Source organism: Saimiri boliviensis, chromosome 7 (assembly GCF_048565385.1).
Source record: "Saimiri boliviensis isolate mSaiBol1 chromosome 7, mSaiBol1.pri, whole genome shotgun sequence".
In the NCBI taxonomy this organism is placed as follows: Eukaryota; Metazoa; Chordata; class Mammalia; order Primates; family Cebidae; genus Saimiri; species Saimiri boliviensis.
In genome coordinates, this window is record NC_133455.1 from 110820271 (window position 1) to 110839863 (window position 19593).

Below are 19593 nucleotides of genomic sequence, written 5' to 3' on the forward strand. Positions count from 1 at the left end.
AGTGCCAACACAGCCTAAGCTACACTCAGAAATTCAATCATTTTGCCGGGCGCGGTGGCTCAAGCCTGTAATCCCAGCACTTTGGGAGGCCGAGGCGGGTGGATCACGAGGTCAAGAGATCAAGACCATCCTGGTCAACTTGGTGAAACCCCGTCTCTACCAAAAATACAAAAAATTCGCTGGGCATGGTGACGTGTGCCTGTAATCCCAGCTACTCAGGAGGCTGAGGCAGGAGAATTGCCTGAACCCAGGAGGCGGAGGTTGCGGTGAGCCGAGATCGCACCATTGCACTCCAGCCTGGGTAACAAGAGCGAAACTCCGTCTCAAAAAAAAAAAGAAATTCAATCATTTCTATCTTCAAATAATATTATTTATTCTAAATAAATTTTCTCCTCAGAATGGTTCCCCTCAAAAAATTCATTTCATGGCCCAGGGGGCAAGCAAGCTCGGCCTCTGGGTGGGTCGGGGCGTTCCACGCGCCCTTCATCGAAGCGGTGGTGGCCGGGCCGGGCGCCGGGAGTGGGACGCGACGGCGTGGTTGGAAAACGGCCCATTCCCGAAGGGATAAGGAGACCCAGCAGCACCGGGAGACGGAGCTGGACTAGGCCGAAAGTGAGGGGAGCCGCTCCGAGCACCACAGCACGCAGAGCTCGTCGGTCTCCGAGGATGGAGATAGCACAGAAACGGATGAGGAAGACTGTGAAAGGAGAATGGTATGTTTGGATGAAATGTCCAATCTTGAGAAACAGTTTACCGATCTCAAAGAGCAACTTTATAGAGAGCGATTAAGTCAGGTGGATGCAAAACTACCAGAAGTCGTAGCTGGAAAAGCACCAGAGTACTTGGAACCGCTGGCAACTCGACAGGAAAATATGCAAATTCGTACCAAGGCAGCAGGAATCTATAGAGAGCTCTGCTTAGAATCTGTAAACAACAAATATGAATGTGAAATTCAAGCTCCTCGCCAGCATCGTGAGCGTGAAAAGCTGCTGTTATATGATACAGTCCAGAGTGAACTGGAGGAGAAGATAAGAAGGCTTGAAAGGCACAGCATTGACATTACCTCGGAGCTGTGGGATGATGAGCTTCGGGCAAGAAAAAAGAGGAAGGACCCTTTCAGTCCTGACACAAAGCAGCCAGTTGTTGTTTCAGGTCCATATCTAGTTTATAAGCTGCAAGATCTTCATATTCTTGAAGACTGAACAACAATTAGGAAGGCAATGGCTACACTGGGGCCACACAGAGGGAAAACGGAACCCCCTGTGAAACTGGAAAAACATCTGCACAGTGCTAGACCTGAAGAGGGAAGACTGTATTATGATGGTGAACGGTATATGCGTGCACAAACAATATGCATTGATAAAAAAGATGAGTGTCCTACAAGTGCTGTAATTACAATTAACCATGATGAAGTTTGGTTTAAGAGGCCTGATGGAAGCAAATCTAAGCTTTACATTTCACAGCTACAGAAAGGAAAATATTTAATTAAACATTCATAATCATGATTTAAGTGTTATCTAAATTTACCTTATTAGTGTTACCAAATGTAATGTGCCATGACGGTAAAAAAATGTATTCAATAATTTAATATTCTCACTGAATCATGAGAGAATGTGTACTGTAGGTAGTACTCTAAGTAGATTTCATTGATATGTTATTTAAAGAAAATAAAAATTTTATCATGATCCTTACATTGATTTGCCTTTTAGATCTGATGACCAATAGGTATACTGTATATGGTAGAGGTTTCTTTCTAAGCATTTTTCTTTGGTTTTTAAAAAAGTTACGCAAATTTGTCTTTAGTAAACTGACTACATTTATCTGCAATTTTAAAAATTTTCCGTATCTTTGTCACTCATTGTGTGTTTGTAAATAAGACTGATAAAATGTTTCCTATAACTGGTTTGTACTAGTACTAGTACATTAGTGTTAAATCAGAACTGACATTTAAACATATATATATATATATATATGAGGATGTATATATGGCATCATCAGCTTATTTAGAACCGATGGCCTTACCTTACAATCTTGTTTTACCCAAAATTAAGCTATTGCGTTTGAAAGCTAAAAGGAGCACTTTTGTAGAATAGCAACTTTTCTTTTCCTCTCCCTGATTGCATGGTGGGGTGGTGACCTATTTTTACAAATTATACTTAATGAGTAAAATTAGTGTCAAGTGATGACATGCTTCTACCTGTATTTCTAGTGACCTTTTAAAGGCAGGTATTACCTGGTATTTATGATGCAGTATGTAAGTGGTGAATAGTAACTGACAGTATTGTGGTGCTTGCTGTACATGTCTGATCTTCTGAAACAGATTTTAGTAAGTATTTTCCAGAGGTAAAACTACATCCTTATTCTAATTTTATTCCTAGAGAAAAATAGACAGGGTTCATTTCCTTGAATCTATTTCCAAATTAATATTTTTATCTTTGGTATTTCTACACTTTAAGGCCATTTGGTGCAATTTAGAAAGTGTCAGCCTCCCTTCCCTTAGCCACATTTAAAATTAACTTCCAAAACTTCAAGAACAGTATAAAGAATAAAACCTTCAATATAGCAGCACAACTGCTGTTGTATATACTTAGGGTACAACCAAATCAAGTATTCCTGGTGGTCTTGTGCACTTTAATTTCTGTTATAATGAGAGTTAAGAGGATGAGGAAGAAATCTGCTTATTAACACTTACTGCAGGAATATCTGCACTGTTCCGTTTTTTTTAATTATTTTACCTCTGCAAACTTCTTGTGCAGATCACTACTTCACAGTTGCAAAATTTTAAAACACTTAACTTCTGAAATTCAGTATCAGCAAAGTTATATTACTTTATTCTGTTTCTAATTAACCTTAGCAAATATATATAATGTCATAACCCAACAGTATTTGACAGTACTTATGTATACCATGTTTGATAGGCATTTTTAATAAGATTTGTATTTTAAATTTAGAATAAAAATGTGTTTGAGTGTGAAAAAAATTCATTTCAAATGCAGCAAAAATTTATTTTAACTAAAGAACATGCAATCTTAGATAAAGACACTTTTTAAAAAATAATTAAACAATGTGATTCCATATGGAGAAAGAAGACAATGAAAATGTGTTCACAATCTGAACTTTATAAATTATAGTTGGAATGTTTATCCAGCTGTGCTATTTAATTGGTTTCCTATCTGCCCAGAATTATGAGCAATACAAGGGAAATACTGCTAAACTATTCTTTTTATCTTGTAGGAAGTTTGTGGAAAGCTTGTCATGAAGCAGTTTAGCTTGTAGATGGAAGATGGAGGCAGTTTGCCTTGAATTTAATGGATTGGGGTAAAGACCAGAAAGCTCCAGAACACAGGACAGAAACTTCTGTACCTTCAGTGTATATTAAGCATGTAGCTACTGTATCCAGGAAAGGATGCAACAAAATTTCCTAAGATCAGATAATAAAAAATATATAGGAATAAAATACAAGTGTGCCTTCTGCTCCCAGTATTGAACCCAGTTCCTATTGATGAGTAAACTTAAGCCATTTAACCCGTATTAAATCGTCCCAAGCAATTCTTGCTTGGGAAAGAATTAGACTCTAACATCCCAAGACAAAAACTTCCCTCCCTTGAACTCAACAGTTTCCACAAACTTCACCTACCTTCAAGATACAAGAACAGAAACCCACAACTCCTCATATAGGTTAGATTGCCATGTATACCAAGTCGCTCTTGTTCCTGGGGATAATAGCACATTATCCTTTTCTCAATTCTGTGACTCTGTAGCCAGGTAAAAAGTAAACAATGAAATTCCAAATCAGACCGTTCACAAATAGAGGTATAGCAAAAAGGAGACTTGATGCTGAGCCTGACTCACTGGGATTAACTCGTACTTCTGTTACCAACTGGCTAATCCTGGGCAAATAGTAAATTCTATCTAAACCTCAATCTCCTCTATTGTAAAGTATGAATAATAATAATGATACCCTACCTCAGAGTTTTTTGAGATGACAACGTATATAACAGATGTCAAAATTCTTTGTAAACTCTAATATGCTATAAAAGTTTGTTATAATGACTGTTTGACAAGGTTTCCAAAAACTGTCTAATCTCCCTCAGAGACTGTGACTTCTTTGGAAGCAGGTACTGCTTTCCTATTTCTTTTTTGGTCACCAATTTCTACTTTTTATATTTTTTAGTTTCTACTCCACCCTCCCACCCCAAATGAAGTCTCACTCTGTTGCCCAGGCTGGAGTACAGTAGTGTGATCTTGGCTCCCCGCAACCTCCACCTCCCTGTTCAAGCAATTCTGCCTCAGCCACCCAAGTAGCTGGGATTACAGGTACATGCCACCACACCTGGCTAATTTTTTGTAGTTTTAGTAGAGAAAGAGTTTCACCATTTTAGCTAGGATGGTCCCAATATCCTGATCTTGTGAGTCGCGCACCTCGGCCTCCCAAAGTGCTGGGATTACAGGCATGAGCCATTGGGCCTGGTTGTTTCTATTTTTAATAAATTCTACTGTGCATATTGGAAGTTAATACTGTATTATGGAAAACACATAATAGTAAAATGGTGCATTCAGATTGTGGCAAATGGCAGAATCTCATTTTTCAAGTTTGAATAATATTCAACTTTAAACCTCATTTTTAAGGTTGAATAATACTCAACCTTAAATTCTCATTTTCTTAAGATTGAATAATATTCCATTTCTTTATCTGTTCCTCCATCAATGAATACTTGGGTGCTTTTCATATTTTGGCTATTGTCAATAATGCTGCAATTAACATGGGAACACAAAGAAATAAAAGGAAGGTATTCAAATCAGAAAGGATGAAGTAAAATTATTTCCAGATGACATGATTCTACAGGTAGAATACCCTAAAGACTCCACACAAAAAAAACTGTTAAAACTAATAAATTAATTTAGTAAAGTTACAGAATACAAAATCAACATACAAAAATCAATAGCATTTCTTTTAAGTGAAAACAAGACAGCTCAATCAGTAGCATTTCTATACACAAATGACAACATAGCTGAAAAAGAAATCAAGAAAACAATGTCATTTTTAAAAAAATAAAATTCTTAGGAATAAATTTAACCAGGGAAGTGAAAGACTTGTACACAATAAAATATCAATAAAAGAAATTTAAGAAGAAACAAATAAATGGAAGATATTCTGTGTTCACAGATTAAAAGAATATGGTACAATGTCTATACTATCCAAAGCAATATACAGATTTAATGTAATCTCTATCAAATTTAAATAGCATTCTTCATAGAAAGACAAAAATAATTCTAAATTTTTACATAGAATCCCAAAAAAAAACTAGAATAGGCAAAGCAATATTGAAAAAGAAAAAATAAACTCAGAGGCATCATACTTCTTAATTTAAAATTACACCACAGTGCGATAGTAATCAAAACAGTATAGTAGTGATATAAAACAGACGCATAGAGCAATGGGAAAAATGGAGAGGCAAGAAATGGTCTAAACACATGCAGTCAACTAACTTTCAACAAGGGCACCAAGAGAACACAATGGGAAAAAGACAGTCTCTCTTTGATAAATGGAAAACGTGATTTTTACATGCAAAAGAACTGGGCCCTTACCTTCTACCAGATAGGAAAATCAACTTAAAATGGATAAAAGACCTAAATGTAAAATCCCAAACCATAAAACTCTTAGAAGAAAATATAGGGGGAGAAAATCTTTGACATGGGCCTTGGCAATGCTTTTTTGGGTATCAAACCAAAAACTCAAGCTACGAAAGCAAAAATACATATATGGGATTATATCAAACCAAAAATTTTAATCACAGCAAGAAAGCAGTTGACAAGATGAAAAGGCAGCCTATGAACTGAGAAAAATATTTTTAAATCATATGTTTGATAAGGGGTTGATATCCAAAATTTGTAAAGATCTCTCACAACTCAATAGCATAAAAATAAATAGTTCAATTTAAAAGTAGGCAAAGGAATTTGCACATATTTCTCCAAATAAAATAAAAAAGGCCAACAGGGGTGAGAATATAGGACAGTCATTATGGAAAATAGTGTGAAAAGCCCTCAAAAATTAAAAATGGAACTACTACACAACCCAGCAATTCCACCGTTGGATATACATCCAATGGAATTAAAATCAGTATGTCAAAGACATAACTGCACTCCCACATTTACTGCAGCACTATTCTTAATACCTAAGAATCAACCTGAATGTGCATCAACTGATGAAGAGATAAGGAAAATGTGGTATATTTATACAATGGTATACTATTCAGCTGTAAAAAAAAGGAACAAAAGTCTGTCATCTGTGGCAAATGGATGAACTTGAAGGTTATGATGTTAAGTGAAATAAAAGAGGCAAAGAAAGACAAGTGCTATATGATCTCATTTATATGTGGAATCTAGGAAAGTTGACCTCAAAGAAGTAGATTTAAATGGTGGTTACCAGAGGGTAGAGGGAGCTGAAAAGTTAGTCAATGGATACAAACTTACTGTTAGATAGGAAGAATAAATTCTAATGTTTTATTGCATAGTAGGGTGACTACAGCCAATAACAATGTATTGCAGGAAGTCCTTGCTAGAGCAGTCAGGCAAAAGAAATAAAAGGCATCCAAAGTGAAAAGAAAGAAGTCAAATTATCCTTGTTGGCAGATGACATGATTTTATATTTGGCAAAACCAAAAGACATATTGAAAAAGAAATCAAGAAAATAATCCCATTTACAGTAGCTACAAATAAAATACCTAGGAATTAACCAAAGAAGTGAAAAATCTGTACAATAAAAACTGTAAAACATTGATGCAAGAAATTGAAGAGCACAATAAAAAATAAAGATATTTCATGTTCATAAGTTGGAAGAATCACTATTGTTAAAATGTCCATACTACCCAAAGCAATCTACAGATTTAGTACAATCCTTAATACAATCCTTATCAAAATACCAACAACATTCTTTGCAGACATAGGAAAAACTATCCTAAAATTTACATGAAATGACTATAGAACTACAAAAGACCCAGAATACCCAAAGCTATCCTGAGCAAAAAAAACAAAACTGGAGGAATTCACATTACCTGACTTCAAATTATACTACAGAGATATAGTTACCAAAACAGCATGATACTAGCATGAAAACAGACACACCAACCAATGGAATAGAATAGAGAATCCAGAAGTAAATCCATACATCTACGGGGAACTCACTTTAGACAAACATGCCAAGAACATACATTGGGGAAAGTACAGTCTCTTCAATAAATACTGCTGAGAAAATTAGATATCCCTATGCAGAAGAATGAAACCAGACCATGTCGCTCACCATATACAAAAATCAACTCTAAATAGATTAAAGACTTAAATCTAATACCTCAAATTATAGAATTCCTAAAATAAAACTACAGGGAAACTCTCAGGGATGTTGGACTAGGCAAAGACTTCTTGAGTAATACCCCAGAAACACAGGCAACCAAAGCAAAAAAAATGGACAAATGGGATCACATCAAGTGAAAAACCTTCTGCACAGCAAAAGAAAAATTCTATAAAATGAAGAGACAGCCCACAGAATGGGAGAAAATATTTGCAAACTACCCATCTGACAAGGGGTTAGTAACCAGAATATATAAGGAGCTCAAACAACTCCACAGGAAAAAAAAAAATCTAATAATCCAATTAAAAAATGGGCAAAAGATCTAACAGATGTTTCTTAAAAGACATACAAATGGCAAAGTATATGGAAAGATACTCAATACATTGATCAGAGAATGCAAATCAAATGTACAATGAGATATTATCTCACCCTGGTCAAAATGTCTTTTATCCAAAAGACAGGCAATAACAAATGCTGGCAAAGATGTGGAGAAAAGGGCACCCTCATATACTGTTGATGGTAATGTAAATTAGTACAACCACTATGGAGAACAGTTTGGAAGTTCCTCAAAAAACCGAAAACAGAGCTACCATGTGATCCAGCAATCCCACTGCTAGGTAGATACCCAAAAGAAAGGAAATCAGTATATTGATATCCGCAATCCCATGTTTATTACAGCATTATTCACAATAGTTAAGATTTGGAAGCAGCCCAAGTGTCCACCAACAGACAAATGGATAAAGAAAACGTGGTACATATACACAATGAAGTACCATTCAACCATTACAGAATGATAGCCTGTCATTTGCAACAACATCAATGGAAATGGAGGACATTGTGTTAAGTGAAATGAGCCAGGCACAGAAAGACAAACTTCACGTGTTCTCATTGATTTGTAGGATTTAAAAATCAAAACAATTGAACTCATGAAGATAGGGAGCAGAAAGAGGGGAAGGGTAGTTGTGAGGGTCTGGGAAAGTGGGAATGGTCAATGGGTAAAAATATGTGGCTAAACAGAGTAAAGAAAATCTAGTATCTGACAGCACAAAAAGGTGACTTCAGGCAATAGTTTACTGTACATTTTAAAATAAGGAATATAAACGGATTGTTTGTAACAATAGAAAGAAAGGATAAATGCTTGAGGTGATGGGATACCCCATTTATCCTAATGGGAGTATTACACATTGTATGCCTGTATCAAAATATCTCATGTGCCCCATAATATACACACCTACTATGTATGCATAAAAATTAAACTAAACAAAAACAAAAAATAAAAAGAATGAGGAAAAGCCAATGAATTGTGTATTTCAAGATAACTAGTAAAGAGGATTTTGAAGGTTTTACCACAAAAAAATGATAAAGGTTTGAGGTGATTGAGATTAAATATCCTGATTTAATCTTTGTGCAATGTACACACATATTGAAACATCACACTGTCCCTCATAAAAATCTACAATTATGTGTCAATTATAAAGTTTTTAAAAATTAAAAATATTTAATTAGTGTATACCATATAAAAAATGGCCCACAGGTATATTATAAGGGGCTTAACCTCACTAACCATCAGGGAAATAAAAATTAAAGCCACTATGAGATATCACCTCACACCTGTTAGGAGGCCTATTATCAAAAAGACAAGTGATAACAAAGGTCAGTGAGGATGTGAAGAAAAGGGAATCCTAGTATGCTATTGGTAAGAATGTTAGTGGCCATTATGAAAAACAGTATGGAGATTCCTAAAGACATTAAAATAGAAACACCCTATGACCCAGCAATCCCTCTTCTGGGTATATACCCAAAGGAGATGAAATCTCACCAATTTGTTTGGCAAGTATCTTCATAGAATGCTTAGAAAGAACATTGAACTGTAAGACTTAAGTTTTAGTTTCTTCCACGGGTCATTTAATCCCTTTGATCTCAGTTTCCTCAGCTCAGAAATTTATTTTCTTAAACAAGAAGTTCAGAGGTATGGCAAATTTAGAGGTTAATTGATTCAAAGGCTGAGGTGTAATCAGAGAGCATTCTCTCTGCTTTCTTGTCCAAAGCATCAATTTCTTCCTAAGGATGGTCACGAGACAAGAGTCATCAGCAACTTGGACCACATGTGTTCACTTTGCCCTTAAGTGTGAATGTGCATCCTTGCTTAAGGAGTAAACCAATCACAGCCAGTAGAGTAAATGTCACCGTACATTCACAGGCTGAGACTTAATGTTTCTCCGTTACTGCTGTACTTGAGAATTGCCTAGAAGGTATTTTCTAGAATACCCAGTTTCCTTACCCACAAAGACTCCAATTCAGTATGTCTGGGGTGGGGCTGCAACTTTGTTTTCAAAGCTCTCTGGATGATCTGAGTGCAGGCATGAATCAAAAGTACTTTAAAGTAGAATGTACCCCAAAAGCTAGAGATGGGGTTGGATAGAAGGCAGCGAAGAAGTAGATGTCATTGTAGGTGCAGCTGCATAGTGTTACCCCTTTAAACAGTCAAAGTATACACCTACATGTCAAGTGTTCAACAGTAAAGAAAGTTAACATTGTTTTTGCTGGCTACTTAACAAAGAAAGATTATAGAAAACAGAATAAATGGAGGAGCTAATTGCTGAGGGAAGCACCAATAACAAAAGCTCCTTTTACTAATCCCAGAGATTCGTGTAGAAATTTCTGAGATAGATTACACAATAGATGAGCCACAACCAGGATAAAGCAGGGCTGTACAACCCTGGTTGTAGCTCATCTACAAAATAGGGTGTCTTATCCTGTTTTAAGGAGCATATAGCCCAAAGGCTAAGGTTAAGGCTGTCATTCAGGAACCTGAACAGACAGGAAAGTCAGTATCAGGATCTAGAAGACGATGAGGTGATCTGAGGCAGAAGCCATTTCCATTAGGAAAGTAACCAATTCCAGAGAGTAGGCAACTCACATCCCATAGAAGAGAGCCATTGTGGAAATGAAATTAGCTAGAATTGGTAAAAGAAAAAAAAAAAAGCAGCAGTTGTGGACATCCAAGTCTAACTGGCTGTCCTTATTTCATAGAAGTACAGAGAAGAAAAGTGACTCTTCCTGACGTAACACTGAGGGAGGGAGGTGAACTACGTAAGACCGCTGGAGAGACAGTACTTTTCTCATTATGGTGCCTTTACCAGAATTTTTCTTGTCAAGGTGCAACACTCATGACCTGGCACATCAAATCTTTGGGTTCTAGCCCAAAAGGATTAAAAGTACAGAACACTAACAACTTGAAAAACACCCCATCAAACAAATATGTGGTAAATGAAGGATGTGGGGAAATGTAGAGCAGACATCCCAATATGCGTCAAGAACAAGATACAAGAGAAGCAGTGATGTAAATGCTTTATCAAAATGGCATTAATGAGGTCACTAATGATGTCTGAATGTTGGCAATTCAAGAAGTCTAGGGTGTGTAAGCAAAATTACACAGAACACAATTCTGGCAAAGTTACAAATAGGAAGCACTTGTGTAAACACTGTGTGACAATGTCCCTTTGGGAAAGGCATGAATGGATTCCAAAAAGAAGTGTATTTGTCCAGTCTAAAGAAGCAGTTAGCTGATTCCTGACCACTTACTTCTACAGGCACTCCTTTTTATACTTTCAGAGTCAAATCATCGGCAGATTCTCTCAGGCAGCCATTGATAGAACAACTATTCAAACCACACCACTTAAACACAAATGAAAATCAGAAAGCCTTTCTGTCTAAATTGAACTCTATCTTTCAAGAGGGTCCCATTTCCTGTCTTAGAATCGTATCCACTGCAAGTCTTCGCAGGACTACTTTTAAGTTAACACTTCCTACCAATCTCATTAAGAGCTCAATTTTGTGTATTTTTCGTCTTTGCAAGGGGAGGGATGGAGGGAGTTTGGAATGAGAATGTTTGATTAACAAAAATGATGTGGCTGTAAAAACAAGAAAGACAATTGAACGTAAAAAATGAAATAATCATTAGACTTTATTCAACCCATGTCTCTTAAGAGCCTCTGATAATGACTAAGATCATGAAGGTTTTCTGTTGAAGAAGAGGCAACTTAGATGAATTTGTAAAACAAATCCTGGGAAGGTGATGATGGGAAGGGTTTTGAGTTGAAATGACAATTCATGAATATTTTCTCAGTGGTGTTTTGGTAGACTGGAGAGATGAAGGAATGGGAATTGGAATTAACTTACTTGTGCTGCAAATTTAAGTTAGTACATGTGGCATCTATTCCTTCCAAAATTTTAACTGATTTTCAAACTTGTAAATCTATGTACTTTAAGTTGTTAATATAAACTATAGCCTGGAGCCATAGGATTGTACGTCAAAATTTGGCTTTAAATGTGTCTTTCAAAAGTTTTTTCTCCTTAAATCATTCTGCAGATGTTCCATTGGTACCAATTTACACTGTATTTTGTATAGTGTGACTGTTGTATTGTGGGGGTTAAAGCCTTAGACTCAGTCCAGACTGGCTCTAAAATCTATAAGATGTGTGATCCTAGATTTTCTTAATGAATAATCCCTTAAAAGCCCTTATCACAGTTCCTGGAACAGGAAAAATAGACAGTAAATGTGACGCACTATTATTTCTAGCTTATTGTTTTGTTCATAAATATAAATATATATATATATATGTTTAGCCCCAAGAAATGTCTATTGAATAACTCTCCTCATAAACTTCAAGGCATGGACATATCATAATCAAACTTGAATATCTTCACTTACAAATGGTCACGTCTGAAATTCAGAGCATTTGTTTTATAGTGTTTCGGAAATCTGGAGCATTTTTAAAATACTATGTAGGGTTAGTAAGATCAGACTTGAGGGTTCCACTGACTATAGCAATGTGTGCCTAATTCCATGAACTTTAAGATCTGACACGCAAAGGTTCAAACCCAGTCATTCATGTGCGTCTCTTGCCCTCAAAAATCCAAAATTTCCCTCCAAATAAGATCTAAGAAATTGGGGAATAGCTTCTGTATAATAATTGTAAGGCTAGAAGTCACAAGAATAGAAGATGATGGAGTATAAACATTATGATAAATTTTTAGTTCTCTAGCCAGACTCCATACCAGGCCATCTCTTCCCTAGAGGGACAGAAGAGGGGACTCAGCCACGTCTGTAGAGGGGTGTGAGAACCAAATGCAAGAAAACACCTCCCTCTCCGATGTTGAAGATCGGGGCCCTAGTTCATCTATGGTTCATGATGGATCCTGAGATATTCAAAGAAGTCAACATGAGATGCTCCTAAAGTTAGAAGGCTGTATGGCTGACTTCTTGAGGGATTTAGAGGCATTGTTTGGTGATTCTACAGCTGTGTAGTTGACAATCCTTGAAATGTGCACATTAGCAACTGCAGAGACAACAGAATCAAGAATCAACAATAATTCAGGGCTCCTTATCTTAAAGAAAGCCTCCTATCATTTGTACTTTTTCTGGGGGAGTGGGGGGCGGATACACAGTCTCTGTTGTCCAGGCTGGAGTGCAGTGGCATGATCTTGGCTCACTGCAACCTCCACCTCCTGGGTTCAAGCAATGCTTCTGCCCCAGCCTCAGGAGTAGCTGGGATTACAGGCATCTGCCATCATGCCTGATTTTTGTATTTTTGTAGAGATGGGGTTTCACCATTTTGGCCAGGCTGGTCTCAAACTCCTGACCTCAAATAATCCACCCGCCTCAGCCTTCCAAAGTGCTGGGATTACAGTCATGAGCCACCACACCTGGGCTTTGTTTTCTGTTTTTTGTTTTTTGTTTTTGCTTTTCAAACTAATATTTGATACCTAAGCTTCCTGGAGGCTTATTTATTATTTCATTTAATCCAGTTGCTTCCCTAAGGATTACCAGAACACTCCTTTAAATCTGTGGTAATTGTCAAAGTAATTTAGGTTCAACCGGAGTTATCTCTGGAAAAGCTGGGGTGAGGGGGTGGGGAAAGCAATGAGCATTAAGGTACAAATAACTTCCTAAAAATATCACCTGCAGTAGCATTCAGATGGTATTCTTTATTATCTCTCTACCTACTTCTTAAAACATTAACTCAAAAGACTTTCTGCTCATTTTCTTCTATTTTTCTTTTAAGGGAGCAAAGTTGTGGCATGCTCTAAAGATATGTTATCACTGGCACCAGGCAATTAATTTTTATCAAAGAAAAGTGGTGTTGGCATTTTAAAATTATAGTTAATATATACTGAAATGGGGAATGAACAGCCTTCCCATTAGGAATCATCTAAACTCTCTCTCTCTCTAGGTATTCTTTTCATATAAAGTTGAAACCAAAAGCCTTTAGGTCCTTACACTGTTGTTGTTTTAATAAATTTTTCAAAAAGCTGGTTCAAATGGGATTTTTCAGTAGTAGTGTGCTGGTTTATCAATCAGCTATTATTTTTAGACTTTGCCCCTGTTCGTAAATAATTCCACCATGCAGATTTCAAACCATACCATGATGGCCCCGACATGCTGCTAGGGAGAGATGCATACAGTCAGTTCCCACAAGCAGGTAGGAACCCATCTGGCTAAGCTAAAAGAGGAAGCACAACTCCAACTTCCAGCTGTTGTACCACCATGTGGAGAAATGGGCGGGCCTATCAGAAATAATACTTTTCTTCTGCCTTACAGATCTGACAAGCTTTGCCCACTGGGATATTTTCTAGGAGTTGACATTTATCTCAGGTCGTAGTCTAGGAGATACGTCAAAAACAACTAAAATAAAACATGGTAGGGAGGCATTCACTCACTTATCTAGATGATGCCTTCATAACCCTAATTAGCATTATTATGACTAGAACAAAGCACTTAGCATAAATTAACCTAGCGAATTTTCAAGGATTCCTAAGGAGGAAGTAGGATTCTATTTCATAGGCAGCTAAAGGTTTCTGAGAAGGTAAGAAATCAAGCTTGGCAATAGAACATTAAGCAGCAATAAACATTTCTGGCTGCAAAGAAGAGGCCCTGTCCTCTGGGAGAAACGACACTGCTCTTTATTCTCCCCACGTAGTCTAGTCTTTGTACTTTTCACAGTTGTGCTACTTAAAGCCAACCTACTTTTTACCAAGTGGGAGCTCAGGGACCTGGTTACTATCAACACTTAGAAGCAGCAGCTTCTGTGAATTTCGATCTTCCTTTCACCTCCTCCTGTACTGCCACTCGTCACAAAAATGTATGGGTAGAATAAAGTGTAGCCTTATGAAATAGGCCACATGATTGAGAAATTAAAAATTGTCCTATCCTTCTTGCTGAAAACACACTGTCCAAAAAAAAAAAAGAGAGAGATTTTTTTTTCTTCTCTCAGACATCCTTTTGTGTTCTGAATCCCCCAGGAGACAAGGAACCATTTTTGGTTTCAGACCCATTGGAGCAAATTAAGCAATACGGTCCCAAAGGGCCTGGAGGATTTCGCCCCACTAGACCCTGAAGTGAGCTGGATATCCAGAGACTGGAAGCTGGGGATGCTGGACACGAGCAGCAGCGGTGGCCGTTTGGGAGAAGGCATGCTGACGCTTCACAGCACCTAAGAAGTAGCAGAGCTTCTGTGTGAATGTCTAGAACTCTGCACAGCTTGAAGGTTTTGGGTCAGTGCCCAGTGGAGGCAGTGAATGGTAAAGGGGAAACACCTCCAAAAGAGACACACACACTTAACAAACAACTCAGCAACTATCGACAAAGACAGAACAGAGACCCTAGTCCAATTTTTCTGGTTCACTAAATCCCCTGGGTGCCTTCCCATTCTGAATAAGGTGGGAAGTTCTCAAAAAAAAAAAAAAAAAAAAAAAGCTATCCAGACAAATAGAATAATCCATATTTAATTTGATTCATAACAATAAAGAACCGAGGTGTTTTTTTTGTTTGTTTTTTGAGACGGAGCTGTGCTCTGTCACCAGACTGGAGTGCAGTGGCGTGATCTCAGCTCACCACAACCTCCACCTCTCAGCTTCAAGCGATTCTCCTGCCTCAGCCTGCCAAGTAGCTGGGATTACAGGCATGCACGACCACACCTGGCTAATTTTGTATTTTTAATAGAGATAGGTTTTCTCCATGTTGGTCAGGCTGGTATCAAACTCCTGACCTCAGTTGATCCACCTGCCTCGGCTTCCTAAAGTGCTGGGATTACAGGTGTGAGCCACCACACTGGAACGAGATGCTTTTTGTACACTGATATTCTTGAAAAGCAACTGGATACCCTACCCCACTAATCCCTGGTTCCACAAATAGCTCCACTGCAAATGAACTAACTACTCAGATAACTGGTTCAGGGTTTGAAAATTTTATGCCTGCAACACGTAGATTACCCTAGTGTTGGTATGCCCCTTTTTTACTAAATTAAATTTGATTAAAGATGTATGCATCCCTCTTTAAATTTGTAATTACCACAAAAAAAGTTTCCTACCTTATGTTTTTTGCCTGATTGGACTTTTTCGATATATCTAAGGGGCATTTCTGAATTCTTAGCTGCTTTGTGAAGTTTTATTTAGAAAAAAAAAAAAAAAGCAAAAGCAGAGGAAGCATGAAAATGTATCAATTTCTACCAATATATCAAGTGGCCAAAGCTTCTTTGTCTTCTATGCCATCAGAGAATAACATGGCAAAATACGATTATAAAGCTTAAGGTGCCGGGTGCAGTGGCTCAAGCCTGTAATCCCAGCACTTTGGGAGGCCGAGGCGGGTAGATCACAAGGTCAAGAGATCGAGCCCATCCTGGTCAACATGGTGAAACCCTGTCTCTACTAAAAATAAAAATTAGCTGAGCATGGTGGCGTGTGCCTGTAATCCCAGCTACTCAGGAGGCTGAGGCAGGAGAACTTCCTGAACCCAGGAGGCGGAGGTTGCAGTGAGCCGAGATCGTGCCATTGCACTCCAGCCTGGGTAACAAGAGCGAAACTCCGTCTGAAAAAAAAAAAAAGAAACCAAAGCCTAAGGTTACTGTGCAGCTTTGCTCTGAAGATAGTGAGTCCCATTTTCTGCATTTAATTAAAACCAAGTATTTCTACCTTCAAATTGGACAAGTCATTTCACTTCTCTGGGCCTTGGTTTCTTTCACCTAAAAGTTTGCATGTTCAACTAGATGATATCCAAGGCTCCTTATAGCACAAAAATCCTATGATTTCAAGATATTATGAAATCCCAGAAACAAAAGACAAGAGGAGCATTGTTCTCATTCTATTGTTCATCCAGCTGGATTTATCAGATTAAGATTCTGAGTTTATAAATAAGGCAGAAAAGACACTGATACACTATAGAACGAATTTGCAGGAAGAGCATTTTTCATCCATATGGATCTTAACTATTTCACGTGCTAACAAATAATTGAACAGATTATCTATAGAAATGGTTTTGTCCATTCATCCACTTTTCTCTATAAAAGTAAAAATAGCTTTATTGCTTTGTTATAAAACTGTGTTTGAATAAAAATAGGAAAATACAATTCTCCACAGTGTCTGAGATTTAGTTATGAGAGAGGTTGCCACAAGCCCAAACATCTCTTTAAATGAGGACAAAGGTAAGACTGCCATCTGCTGGCCTAAGTTGTCTAATTGTGTCTTTACAACTTTATACAATAAAATACTTCCAAAACTTACCTACATTCTGCTTTGATGAAAACTCTGAGCTTTTCAATAACTTGATGTGTGGAGCTTATATATGATAATCATTTTTCCAAGTGTCCAAAATACACAAAGCATATGAGTATACCAAAATATTACTCTACAAACTAAGTAAGTACTCATTTTAATTATATCCTACAACATTTACCATATCGAAAAGCTACAAACCTACTGGGTCCAAAGGTAAGTAGATAGTGTCTTTCTTTAAAAGTTTGAGAGGAGGGAACAAGATGGCCAAATAGACACAACTCCGGTGAACACCACCCAGCAAGAGAGATGCAGAAATCAAGAGATCTCCTAGCTCCAACCAAAGTACCAGGTGCATTTCAATGGATCCAGTCGGATGGTGAGCAATGCCCAGGCAGAGCAGACCCAAGGCGGGGAGGGGTGCTGCTTCACCCAGAAAGTGCATCTGACCGGTGAGTTAGAGGCTCCTCCTCTGGCATCCCGGTCTAGATACAGCACTTCCCCCAAAGCCTCAGCCATACACAGAAAAAGGGATCTCTGCCACTCAAGCACCGGGAATTATTATTCAAGCGCAGAGCTGAGTAATAATCCAGGACGGTGTCCCGGATTGCTGCACAGCTCTAAACAGACACATAAGCCCATAAGCCCGCCAGGAGACCTGCGGTCGGAGCTATCAACCCCTTCCCCTGCCTGGAGAGAGAGGGAGCAGCTAAAAGCAGGGAGACAGTACAGCCAGGCAGGTCCCCACCCTCCCCCACAAACCCCAGAGGGTTGAAGCACTAACTCTAGCAGGCTACGCAGCCAGTGCCTCAGTGCCTAAGTCTGAGCTGAACCCTGACTGATCCAGCTTATGGAGGAAAGGCGCAACCCACCATTAAAGAGGTGGGACTAAGCTTCATGTTTTTTTTTTTGTTTTTTTTTTTTTTTTTGAGACAGGGTCTCACTCTATCACCAGGCGCCAGGCTGGAGTAAGCTTCATGTTTTAACGGAGCACACAGGAAGCCTACTTATCAACAGGACAGTGTTCTTGACCACCCAGCAGTGCCTCCAGGTCAGTGGAAGAGGTGGACCTAACCACCCAGTGTCAACAAAAAAGACAGAGGAAGCCTACCTAGTAACCTGAAGGAGACCCTGGAAACCCAGTTACACCTCCATAGGCAGACTCATCAAGCAGCTCCCTGAAATCAGAGCCAGGTAAATCCATGGAGATGGGAAAAAAAAAAAAACAGCACAAAAAAATGAAACCATCAAAGACCAGAAAGCCTCTTCTTCAAGGGATCACAACTCAACAACACAGGAACACAACATGACCAAGAAAGAGTGCAATGAATCGACAGAAATAGGCTTCAGAAGGTGGGTAATAACAAACTTTTCTGAGCTAAAGGAACACATTCTAACCCAATGCAAAGAAACTAAAACCTTGAAAAAACGTTAGACAAAATGCTAACGAGAAAAACCAACTTAGAGAAGAACGCCAACGACTTGATGGAGTTTAAAAACACAGCACGAGAACTAAGGGAAGCAAACACAAGTTTTAAAAGCCGAATCAATGAAGCAGAAGAAAGGATATCAGAGACTGAAGATCAACTCAATGAAATAAAAAGAGAAGGCAAGACAAGAGAAAAAATAATGAAAATAGATAAACAAAACCTCCAAGAAATATGGGATTATGTGCAAAGACCTAATCTAAGCTTGATCAGTGTACTGAATGTAATGGGGAGAATGAATCTAAGCTGGAAAACACACTCCAGAATATTACCCAGGAGAACTTCCCCAGCCTAGGAAGGTAGGCCAACATTCAAATCCAAGAAATACAGAGAACTCCACAAAAATATTCCTCAAGAAGATCAACCCCAAGGCACACAATCATCAAATTCACCAGGGTTGAAATGAAGGAAAAAATGCTAAGGGAAGCCAGAGAGAAAGGACAGGTCACCCACAGAGGGAAGCCAATCAGACTCAGAGCAGATCTCTCAGCAGAAACCCTACAAGCCAGAAAAGAGTGGGGACCAATATTCAACATCCTTAAAGAACTTTCAAACCTATCCAAAAGTGGGCAAAGGATATGAATAGATACTTTTCAAAAGAAGACATATATGAGACCAACAAACATATGAAAAAATGCTCACCATCACTGATTATTAGAGAAATGCAAATCAAAATCACATTGAGATACCATCTTACACCAGTTAGAATGGCGATCATTAAAAAATCTGGAGAAAACAGATGCTGGAGAGATGTGGAGAAACAGGAATACTTTTACACTGTTGATGAAAGTGTAAATTAGTTCGACCATTGTGGAAGATAGTATGGTGCTTCCTCAAGGACCTAGAAATAGAAATTCCATTTGACCCAGAAATCCCATTACTGGGTATATACCCAAAGGATTATAAATCATTCTATTATAAAGACACATGCACATGAATATTCAGAGCGGCACTGTTTACAACAGCAAACACCTGGAACCAACCCAAATGCCCATCGATGATAGACTGGACAGGGAAAATGTGGCACATATACACCATGGAATACTATGCAGCCACGAAAAATGATGAGTTCATGTCCTTTGTAGGGACATGGATGAATCTGGAAACTGTAATTCTCAGCAAATTGACACAAGAACAGAAAATGAAACACCACATGTTCTCACTCATAGGCGGGTGAACAATAATGAGAACACACGGACACAGGAG

General features: G+C 38.2%; 1 pseudogene; it reads left to right on the forward strand.

Moving 5' to 3' along the window:
- Positions 1-611: 611 nt before the first annotated feature.
- Positions 612-1524, forward strand: LOC101040050 (breast cancer metastasis-suppressor 1-like protein; annotated as a pseudogene).
- Positions 1525-19593: the final 18069 nt, after the last annotated feature.